This window comes from Lissotriton helveticus, chromosome 11 (assembly GCF_964261635.1).
Source record: "Lissotriton helveticus chromosome 11, aLisHel1.1, whole genome shotgun sequence".
Lineage (NCBI taxonomy): Eukaryota > Metazoa > Chordata > Amphibia > Caudata > Salamandridae > Lissotriton > Lissotriton helveticus.
Genome location: NC_136072.1, coordinates 227305398 through 227318063, shown reverse-complemented (window position 1 = coordinate 227318063; position 12666 = coordinate 227305398).

Below are 12666 nucleotides of genomic sequence, written 5' to 3'. Positions count from 1 at the left end.
CTGAAACCTATGTTTCTGCAAATTGGTATCACCCAGCGTTTCCGTACAGCCTGATAAGCAGGGCAGAAAAAAAGGACATGAGTTTCATTTTCAAGATTGTGTTTACATGCTGGACACTCAGTGTTCTTATTACTGTCCCATTTGCTAGTAAACACCTTGAGTGGAAGACTACCCATCCTGAATTGCATGTATAGTTTCCTCGCCAGTGATGGATAAATCATATCTAAAAAATCTTCCTTTTATAATCTTCTTTTACTTGAAGAAACTCAATAGTCAATCTTCCAACTGTGGAACTCACATGGAGAGATGATAGATTGTAGTGCCTAAAGTGGTGAACCAAATCAGCCCTGCTTATCGCTGGGCAAGCTACATCAGGTGTTTCCCAGAGCTCGGGTAGGCCAATCCCAATGCTGGTTACCTTAATGTGTGTTAGCCACAGGGTTTTCTTTGTTCTCAATACAGCCCAGATCTCCCGAAATTAATTTTTATAGTGAGCAAGTTCAGGCGCTGACCATAATCTTCTCCAGTACATTAGTGGCCGTAGTCCCACTTCCTCCTCAATAGGGAGTAGCCCTAGGTCCATACGAAGGGGTATTAACCGAATACTCACTGGAAGACCCAATAAGTTCCTCATAAATGTATGTTCTATCTTCATGAGGTTAGTAGGCCTTTGGTGTCCCCTGAGTTCCGTCCCGTACAAAGAGGCCGCTCTAGCCTGTAGTTTGTAAATTTCAATGACAGGGGCGGCTGGCTTAAACTCAGACACTCTGTGCATTTTCTGAACCCCCCCACCACTTGGGTTAACTTGAGAGCAGCCTTTGCTAACTGAGTATCCCATTCCAGATGTTCTGCGAGAGTAATGCCCAAGTACTCAAAGGTCTTTACTCGCTCCAATGGAATTCCGTCCAGAAGTGGGTTTGGGCATGTCTGCCCAGGAGGATTAAAAATCATAAATTTAGTTTTATCTAAATTTATCTCCAGGCCTCTCAGTGCACAGAAATCAGCAAAGCCGTCGAGGGTTCGTTGTATGCCCATTGATGTCTTGGACAACAACAAAGTGTCGTCCGCGAACATCAACGCGGGCACCCGACCTGAGACTAGCCTCGGGCCACCGATATCCTTTACTCCAAGTAGATGGTCTATAAGCCCATTAATATACAGACAGAATAAGGTAGGGGCCAGGACGCACCCCTGGTGCACCCCCTGTTTCACCGGGAAGCGGGCTGACAGTTCTCCGTGCTTCCCACACCTAACTTGTGCATAAGTATCAGTAAGAAGCCTCATTAGCACGTCAAGGAGATAAGGTGGTAAACCAAGATCGAGCAGTACACTCCACAGTTTATCCCTAGCGACCAGATCAAACGCATATTTCAGGTCAACGAAGATGAGGTAGAGGCTGCCACCCTCCACACTCACCGTTTTCCAATAAAGGACCTGAAGTCTGAATATCTGGTCCACAGTCAATGTACTCATCCTGAAGCCAGCCTGAAAAAGGCTCAAGATCTCATTTTCCTCGATCCAACCCTGGACTCTGTCTAATACAATCCGTCCCATCAATTTTTGAGTGACATCTATCAGGCTGATAGGCCTGTAATAGGATGGTTTAAGAGGACAGCCTTTTTTGTAGATAGGGGCTATCTCTGCACCTCGCCAGGTATCCGGCGGGTCCATGCCCTTTAATATAGCATTGAAGAGAACACATAAATATGGGGCCTATATTTTTGGTTCAGACCAAAATAAATCCCCTGGGAGCATGTCTAAGCCAGGTGCCTTATTTGGTGGTAATTTGACGATGGCGGCTTCAACCTCACAGGAAGTAATCTCCCAGACCCCCTCCAATCGATGCTCATGGAGGAGACCTGAGAATGGGGTTGAAGAACCGTCATCGCCCAAATATGCATACAGGGCTCCAAAATGAGCTTCGCAAACTGCTGCAGCTATATTGGGTTCATTCGCCAATCTACCCACCCTACCCTCAGAACTAACAATTGCCCAGAAAGATTTCGAGTCCTTGCACTGAAGTGCAATTCTAAGATCATCCCATTTATCGGCTTCCCAATCTTTCTTTTCCCTTTGGATGACCCGATTGTGCTTAAACCGACATTGCTTGATCCTTATCTTATCCTTAGCTTTTACAGCAATTAACAAATCTTTTTTTGCTTTCCGGCAGTTGGCACTGTACCAGGGATGGACTGAGACAAGGTTTGCTTTTTTTCTTCCTTCCGGGTAGAACACATCATACAGTTTGAAAGTCAACTGGTAGTGTATTTCCAGAGGCCTGTCCTCTGATCCTGAATGCATATCCATTTCCCCAACCTCTCCCATTTCTCTTAGATGTGGCACTGCCTGTTGATATATATTTGCGAGTTTATTGAGGGAACCTTGTATGTGTGGCCATTTAACTCTCCACCTGTTGTTAGTTAGCGAGAGAGGATGTTGTAATGAATTGGATTCTGGGGCGGGGTTAGACAGGCCCCAACTCCCTGGTTTAAGTGTCATAACCAGGGCATTGTGGTCACTGTCTTTCCTGGGGTGGATCTGAAAATCCAGAACCCTATCCCATTCTCTGGATTCCACCAAAATAAAATCTATAATGGAATTTTGCCCTTCTCTGTTGAAGGTCGGTAGGCCAGGTCTGTCTGATTTTGTCCTCCTGTTACATGCCCTCAAAGATGACGAAAAGGTAAACAAATTTATTTGGAGGACCAGCGGCGTCCATGCTCCAACTGATGGAATCTGAGGTTCCGGGATATGCCAGTGATGGCCCTCGTCGTCTAGGCCATCTAAGCTCACGTCAGTGAGGGGCTCAAACTGACAGTTATAATCGCCCCCTACTATTAAAATAACTGCTGGGTCAAGAGTCGCAATGAACTGCCTCAATTGATCACTTACTCCAGACTCTTGCCCACTCTGGATAGGCCTTGAATAGATGTTAAGTAGGGCAATTTGTGTATTATCTGGAAGCGTTAAAAGGACACATTGTACATCTAAGGAATTAGTTGGTATCTGCACTGCATTAGCACCCAGGTGAGTACCCACCCAGATGCTTAATCTCCCCGATGGTCTGCCCCTACTCTTCATTGTGGCCAATATTCTAAAAGTGGCAAAACTTCTCCTCTGGTTGTCTTCCAGCACCCACGTCTCCTGCATTAGGCAAACATCAAACTTCTCTACAAACAATCTCCAATCTGGGCATAGTAATTTATTTTACAGATGACCTTGGAGTTCACTTTGAAAATTAACCATAAAGGGCACATGGTTGCCTCGCACCATGTCATGTTTTTCTTTAAGGTGGGACTGTCATGTGTCAGGTAGCTTGTTCTGGCCAGATCCTGAGGATTCTTGTAGCTTACCTTTCCGTTCTCCGACTCAAAGTGAAGGCATTTTATTACTTGACACTGGTGGGAACCTGGCTGGGAACAAGAGAGCTAGAAAGGAGATGGCTACAGTATGTGATTGTTTTGTAGTACACATGTAAATAAAAACATCTGTTTGGCTTATTAACAAAACGTTTTTCAAGTAATGCAAAAAACATCCGCAACATTTAATCACAGTGGGGCGCATTAAGAAACCTATGGATATCGAGGTAATACAAGAGCTAATAAATACATTAGTGCAGTATTTACCATTCCTGGAATTACCTTAACAGTGCATGTTCTACAACTTGAAATGAGAGCCGGCATGTTAGAAACACGATCCCCTTTTTGAGATGCAAACCTCAGCTTTACGTGGTCGTTCCTCATACACATACAAATTCTGCTAGGTTTTACTGAACACAGATTTTGCTGGGATTTTCCACAAGTTGTATTGACACTAGTGCAAAATTCAGGACAATAACCTACACATTCCACATTTTAGAAATACATTTGTATATATGTGCTCTAAGGTTCACTATTGGAACTCATGCTACTCTGCCCTTTCATAAATAGGACTCCCTCATTAAATACACTTCTCTTTCAGTAGCATTTGGATTTTTCAAAGATATATATGTTAATGTGGCCAGCACACACATTCTAAGGCACCGTTGTGGTTACTTGAAATCTTCTATGAACCCTGCTTCTACTGATGACTGGTCGAGGCAAGGACAGTGCATATACAGATAGGAAGCAGCCTGTGAGTGCACAGAGATAACATTTGGCAACACTTTTGCTCACTTACTTAAGCTTCATTCAATAACCACCTTGGGCTGATTACAAAATTAATATTGATTAGACATAACCAAATTATTCTGATGGACAACATGGGAAAGTTCTTCATGATGAAGAAAAGAGAATGCAATCAATGTACACCCATGTCTATTAAATCAAACACACAACCTACAAAAAAGCATGTAAAACACACAATCAAAGCTCTTCTGTTGTTTTGGCCATGTACTTGATCTCGCCAAACAATAAGGGAACAGCATGCATTACCTATAAATGATGAGAATGAAACATGGGTAAATGAATGGAACAATTCACCTTGGACTTAGGTATGCGATACCTTAGAGAAGAAAATGTTAGGAATGTCTGTTATCAAGGGATATCTGGAAGAGGATGGACTTTGAAGCAAGCCCTGTCTATATGAAGGAAATCCAATTTGCCCATCGCCCAATCGCCTACTTTAAGATTTTAAACATCTAGATGACTCTTTGTTTGCCTCACTGGTTCTGTGATGCGTTTCATTCTTCATGTACTGCAACAGGCACACCTTACAAATTTGGATATAATCACTAAATTTTTCAAATTGTGGCTTTACTTTCATTCTCAAAACATTTAGGTATTTTTGTCGCTTCAGGGAAGCCTCCTACTAGGAGAGGAAACATGCAAACTTCACTTGCTACATTTATCAGGCTCACCCCCTTTCACACTGCATGGCACATATTACAGTATGTACAGTGCAGTATCACCAGGGAGGAAATATGGTCTAATGGCTGAAACTCAATCTTGCTAACATTAAGATATCAGTTCAATTCTGGCTTTTTGCTTGTCCAAATGTTTGTGATTCTTGACACAGTCTTATCTACCTGCACCACATAATCTAGACATGTGAACTATGATTATGTGTAATGTAAGAAAAATAGAACTGTAAACTATAGCCAAGGGAGCAACCCAAAAAAATAAATACCCTCCACTTAGAATCATGCTGAAGATGGCAACAAGTGAGCATGATGGATAAGCAACCTCAGCATTCGCTTCCTCTGAAGGAATTGATCATTTTCCTCTCTTCCTTCCCTACATCCTTCTTTCAGTTTTTTCTTTTTCCTTTCCTTTTCTTGTTTTCTTCATGTCATTTTACATCCATCCATCCCTTTTTCTCATATCCCTTTCTTTTTCAATGTCTTCATCTATCCAAGCAATGTCCTTCCTTTTGACCTCCTCTTCATCTATCGATTTATCCATTCACTTTTCTCCATACACATTTCTCCATCCAGTCTCTCCATCCTTCATCCATCTATCCATCACATCAGTATCTTGTCCATCTCTTCAACCATCCTTCCACCTCTCCATTTATGTCTTTCAGTCCATCCATTCTACCATTCATCCATTTTTCTCACATCCCTTCCTTTTCTGAATGCTCTATTGGTTAATTTGTTTGCCTACGCAACAGCTTTTTGCTACTATTGACTGTTAGTTATATGTATGTTGGTCTATTTGGAGACTAGAAGTCTCCCATCAAAGGATAAGAGCTATAAAGAAAAAGTTAAAGGTTTTAGGATCATACCAGCCCTGCTAGACTCACCCCCTGCTCAAGCTGCTAAGGTGGGGTTTGTGACACCCCTGATTATAACCTTCACCTGCTTGTTAACATTTCTCCCTACAGAAACATTTCCTAACTTCTCTAATATGCCTTAACCATAACCAGACACACCTTACTGCTCAGTGTACAACTCTTTTTGTTTGAGGTGCTTCTGTCACAACAATGATGATTCCAGCCTTCACTACAGGTAGTAAACTCTGAATCAACACTGTAACTAAAACATAAAAAATTATTTATACTACTTTAATTCTAATCAGCACTGGAGTACTCGAGTTAACATTTTTAGAACCTGAAAGAACTCTAACATTTGGATTTTCACGTGACATGATTCATGCCAGCAGATCTTTGTCACAAATCCAATTGTGCTAACAAGCTTTAGTCAGTAGCAGAAATGGCAAGTTTTACAAGTGCAGGGTATCCACAAAAGGACTCCTTGGACTTGCCTAAATTACCCCACTGCAATATATTATGTGGAGTAAACTCCTCTCAAGCTGATGGATTTGGTCAATGTGAGAAATTAGATTGTTTGTTCAGTGGGTGTTACCCCTGCTCAAGCAACAGCCACAATTTCTGTCAGGGTGAACCACGAAAGTCACAAAATTAACCTGTGTTTAACTCAAAAGAAGATTGGATAAAATCAGTCCGGCTTTACTCAGAGGCACTGTGTAAAGTAGTTATGCAGCACACATACAGTAATAAAGCAAAAACACAAACCAAGGAAAATCCCACACCAAACTAGAAAAATCGAGTACATTTTAATATATTATTTGCAAGCCAAAGGTAAAAAATGCAATAAGTAGAACCGGAGATATTAATTTCTAAATTTAAAGGTAAAAATGAGTGCCTAAAAGATCAAAGCAAAACCAAAGGGGATGATGGACGGAGTGTTGAACATTGCAAGCACTCACCCCCAGTCAACTGATCTGGGTTTAATCCATCATCATTCTTTAGCTCACTCCGCCACCCAAGTTCAGACATGGCCATATGCAAATCAGTAAGACCCTGTGCCTCATGGAAACAGTCCAGCCCGAACTGCCAAGCCATGTCTTCCCTGGACCGGAAACAAGCATCCTGGGACCGGTTTCTGGCTAATCAGCCATCATCAGCCAGGCTAGCTTGAATCCAGTGGCAACGTGAGCAAGGGACCCACGTCTAGGCATACCCTGCCAACTTAGGGCGAACAAAGCAAAACCAAAGGGGATGATGGACGGAGTGTTGAACATTGCAAGCATTCACCCCTAGTCAAGTGATCTGGGTTTAATCCATCATCATTCTTTGGATTACTCCTCCACCCCAGTTCAGACATGGCCATATACAAATCAGTCTGACCCTGTGCCTTATGGGAACAGTCCAGCCCGAACTGCCAAGCCATGTCTTCCCTGGACCGGAAACAAGCATCCTGGACCGTCATCAGCCAGGCAAGCTTGAATCCAGCAATAACCACAGTCTCGCAAGACCGGGGTAAAGCTGAATAATATGGTCGATCTTGATGGAGCACGAGCCAGATATAAAAAGTGGATTGGGCCAGGTTGATGCTTACTTATAACATTAAAAGAAATGTAATCAAAAAGCCTGCGAGAAGGTTAGATTTCAGCTAAGCGAGGATCCAGGTGGTGTCCGAGGAGGAGGTATTGTTGTAGGAGAACAGCTTGACAAACTCAAGGTGAAGGTTTCCACGTGTGGACTTAGTCTCTTTTTCCGAAGTCGAAAATCTCCAACATGATGAAGCTGGAGGCTATAGCAATGAGGGCTCCAAGAGGCTGGATACCCCTTTTGAGAAGAACGGCGGAACTGGATTTGTTGCTATGGAGAAGAATGCGTAGTCAAGCCGACCGACTGGCGATGCACCGTGGGCAGATAGATGAGCAAGTTGCTCCTGGTCTCCTCTTGGTTCTCAGAGCAGTTTTTAGCCAAAACATTTCTTAGTCCCATGTTTTGGATGTTGATCATCTGGACACCTTTAACACCATCACCAAGAATCTACAACTTGAGGGGTTGTGACTCACTCAGGCTGGGTCCAGGTGCAGGTGTGAGATGTTTGGTACCTTTTCTGTCTCTGATCAGGAGGCCAGTTAACTAGCCCCAAGAGTCCCTAAGTTAGTTTCTGGGTTCAGGCAGTGGGGCAGGGGTCAAGTAGCAGGGCAGGACGCTGCGGGTTCAAGGTAGGCTTCAGGCAGTGCAGCAGTCGTTCCAAACGCAGCAAAGCAGTCTTCTGAATTATTCAGCAGGCCACAGCAGCAGGCAGTCATCTGAGAGCCCTTCTGCAGGCCCCGAAAGTAAACTGGAGGGTGGGTCTGAAGGTCCCAGTTGAATACCTCATTCTTTTGTTGAAGCAGGAGATGTTTCAAGAGTATTCTTATTGGAGTGCCTGAAGTTTCCTACCTCACCTGCCTTGTCTCCAGTCTGGCTGCCTAAAACATTCAGGAATGAGAAGTGATATGTGAAAAGGCAGAGCACAGCTTATTAATTTGCAAGTGGGGCTGTGGCCAGCTCCATCTCCCATCCTGCTTGTGATGGCCCATCCAGGCACACATAATGCTTCTATTGTGTGGCTGTGTGGGAGGAATAACCAAAGTCCAGCTTCCAACTACACCCATTCATGTGACCCAGGAACAGACTGCAGTCACAAAATAGCTAAGACATAAAAATGCCAACTTTCTAAAAGTTGCATTTTCATGATTGTAACTTAAAATCTGACTTCACAATTAAAAAGGATTTTAAATTACAATTTCTAAGGTACCAAGCATGGAATGTTTAGCTGTTGCCAATCAAAAGTTAGCACTTATTATCTGTAATACGGCAACCCAATGTTATCCGAAGGGAGATGGTGGTCTCACATTGGTGATGAAGGAATATGTGAGTTTTTCACTACCAAGACATGTAAACCTTAAGACTACATATTCAACCTTTTACATACAATGCACCCTGCTCCATGGGCTGTTAAGGGGATACCTTTGGGGTGACATATGTAATGAATAGGAAGCTGTAGGTCAGCAAAGGGATTTATTTTGGCAAATCAAATTGGCAGTTTAACACTGCATACAGGCTGAAATGGCAGTTCTGGGACATGTTTCGAGAGGCTACTTAAGTGGGTGGTACAATGAGTGCTTCAGGCCCACGATTAACATTTAAATTACAGACAATGGTTATACGGTATACCACTTTACTAAGGACGTATAAGTAAATTTAATATGGCAATGAGGTGTAAGCCAAGTTTTCCATGTTTTATGGAGTGAGCACAAACACTATAGCATTGGTTAGCAGTGGTACAGAGTCCTAAGGCCAGCTGAAATACATTCTGAAAAATGGGAGGATAAAGGCCCAAAAAAGTGTGGGGGCTACATAGTCTAACAGTGATTTAAAGCATGGCATGCCATTCCATGCATGCCATAAGAGTTTGTGAATGCCCACAAATGACACTTATGGGGCATTCACAAAATGCCCACTGAAACCATCCCTACAGAGCAAGTGGTTGGAGATTTGCCCCAGACAAAGGATTGAGTACATTACTTTCCTGGGTGAGAAAAGGAACAGAACACTCACAATCCCAACTTTTATGGGTGTTTACTGAAACGGGTATCTCCATGGCCCAAAAATATTTCACTGGGAACAAAAAAGAAAAAAAACATGTTTTTGCACAAACACACCGTCATTTCAGAGTGTGCCATTGTTCCCCTGTATGATTGCTCAATAGTGAAATGGCAGCATCTTTAAGAACACATGCAATTCACACATTGTTCACAGAAATATGCCTGAAAATTTGCAGCTGCAAAGGCTTCTAAATTGTACAATTTTAATGTGTTGCTAATTGTTAAAAAACTGAAAGTATATTCAAGTAAGAGAGGAAGTATCTGAAAATACATGGACACATTTTGCGAATTGGGGCCTAAGAATTTGAAAGTTACAATAATTACTATAGAATCAACAAGAGGTAGTGGGAGGGTAACCACCATAATTGATTTCAAAGTACAGAATGCAAACCTTGTATGTTTTCAAATCTAGCTAGTTTGCAAGACTGACTACCATGAGTAAAAGCACAGAGAGGAAGCCACCAGTAAGTTTATAAATCAGTTCGGTAGATTGTTATTGCAAAGTGGGTTGTCTATGCAGCCAGGAGGTGAACCAGATATTGCATCTAGCATGGATCAGCATTTTGTAAGTCTTAGTTGTGATACACAGAGGCTTCTAACAAGAACCTTGGCAAGTCAGCTTAATTTCTTAAATGCTGGCTGGATATGCATGCTTCATGCCCAGAGCAAATCCTGTCTCAAACCTATCAGTGCCCTCAAGCATGAATTAGCATTATAAAGCAGGCTTAGATAAAATACACAGTAGCCAGAAAATAAACAATCTTTGGCCAACCTGGTTTTAGGCAGAATTTGGGGAGTGCTTCCTGATTTCTTATAGGCCGAAGGGGAGGTGGCCCAAGGCACCTTTACCCTTCCTCTCTGAAGCGCCCACAGAGGTCTCCACCTGGACATGAGGTACCACACAAAGTGCACATAATAGGTAGGTACTTTTTATGCCTGGTAGTCCAACTAATGGCTGAGTGGAAATCGATTCAATTGGTTGGTAAGTATGCATCTCTTTTTTCCTGCCTGCTTGAAATGAAGTTGGTTACTTTATATAATCACCCTATGGCAGTGCTTTAGAGCCTTTCAGATGGATTCACTGCCCTCCTATGGCTTGCTAGATTTAATGTAAGGAACACTCCTATCGTTCCTCCAATTAAACCCAAAACCCCCCGTCAGAGTGAGAACAAGGCTTAAACTGCTCTTCACCAAAAAGAATGGCTGCCAGTATTTGCCCTTCACCCATTCAACTTAAATTTTGCTCTACGCGTCCAGCTATATTCGTTATGCACTACCGAATTCTAATAAACCAATATCACCTGTGGAGATGATAGGTGTTTAAATAGTCTAGCACAAAAACCTCATATTTAGATCCCTTTCAAAATTAGGTTTTATTTGCTGCTCCTGTCTTCTAGAAAAACCCTTAAAACCTAGGGCTATACTTATGACCCAGTTTGAATCACTTTTGCACCACATGATGTAAGATAGACACAAACCTTAACGCATATTTTTGAAGCCATGCAAAGGCACTTTGTATGACTTTGAGTGGCTCCAAAAATATGGAGTAACAAAATGCAGTGCATTGGAAACCGTCTTCTGTTGCAGTTTTGGAAAAATATACCCTAAGTCAATCAGGGTATTTTGTATACCAATTACATTATAGTCAACCAAAGCTATTTTACATACACGTACAAAAGAAAATAAATGATGGGCCTACCATTTGCTAATGGAAAACCTACTTGCAACCGTTTCTTACATCTGAAGCTTGAATAAAAAATGTGACTTTTCCCTGTTATGGGTGCTTGTTGTCCTCTTTAGTAGGATAACATCATCCTCAGACATTTCAAGCAGCAAACAGCTGACAACATCAATTCAGTAAAATAATGGGCAAACTGTAACATTGAGTTAAACTCCTTTATTCAATATTATACATTGCATAAATGTCTGTCCAGTGCTTCAAAGTAATCAGGATTGAATTCTGCTACACGCATCTTGGATCCCAATGAAGACAAGCCAGGTCTTAGGAAGAATGGGGAATGTTGGCACGGTTAAAAATCAGACTTTGATAACATGTTGGTTGGGCACTGAAAAAAGGATGAAAGACTGAGTGAATCAAGATGGACTTCAACCTGTGACCATGAATCCAAACATATTCCTGTCACTGATGAATCAGTCTAATGAGCCAATAACTCTGACTATTGAACCAAAATGAGTATGCAGGAATGTTAACAAAAACATAGATTGGAGTTATAATAATGTTTTCTCATATGCTGGCAAATTAAACTCCTTTTAGGCACTGGAAATTCCCTTGGAAAACCATGGCCATAACCAAATGTTCACCAGTTATAGCTCCCAACCAATATTGTAAGTATGAACATGAATGGAATTACCTCTATCATGTTTTAATACAGAACTGTTAATTTTACAAGCAGCATTCTTGCTGATGGTGTATTTACAGCATCTGCCAAAAACATCAGATGCATTTTATCTCAATACTTAGGAGCCCTAAGAACCAACCCCTGGATCTAAAATGTATTTTAAAGTCTTTCTCTGGTTGAGGCAATAACATTTAAACATTCAGATGAAGAAAAATACATTGAAAACCTTCAAATGGTAGAATTCCATGCAGACTCATCTTCCACCAGGACTACTTAAGCAGATGGTCTGCAAGGCAAACCTTCCATGTGACTACCATGACATAAATCTATATTTTTATCTCCATGATGAAAGCATTCTTCCCTTTGGAGAACCCACCGACTCCTACCCCAGTGAAATAAGGATGCACACCCATTGCACTGGAAAAAGATCTGATGAACGTTTATGAATACCCACAAAATATTGAGGTTTTTGGTGGTTTAATGACATTTGGGTATGAAACTGTCTCTAATTATATTTTACTAATCTTTATTGCAACATTTACCCGAACAGACAATCAGCACAGCAGTTAATCTGATCTCCAAATGGCAATGTCTTTGAAAATGGATAAGATAATTACCAGTTGCAGATTATTTTCTTTGTTCATTTAAGTGTAACCTATGGGTGGAAAAGTATTGGGCTTTTGCAGTTTACAAATTACTGTTTAAATTATTGTTTATTCTTTTTTGCTATTTATGTGTATATGCACATGCCTACAGAGCTTCTTCGCACTTGCAAAAAGCCAATACCGTTAAAAGAACACACAGCTCTCCTAAAGGCCTGAGGGGAGAGTGATCTTTATTAGTGACACGCCTTAACAGATTTCTAGAATGAAAAAGTGCATCCTAAGATATAAGGTCGAAAATTCCACTACTTGATTAAAAAAAATGGAAATCCTCTATCTCCATAGGTAACCTGTGAGACCTAGAGATGGTTAGAC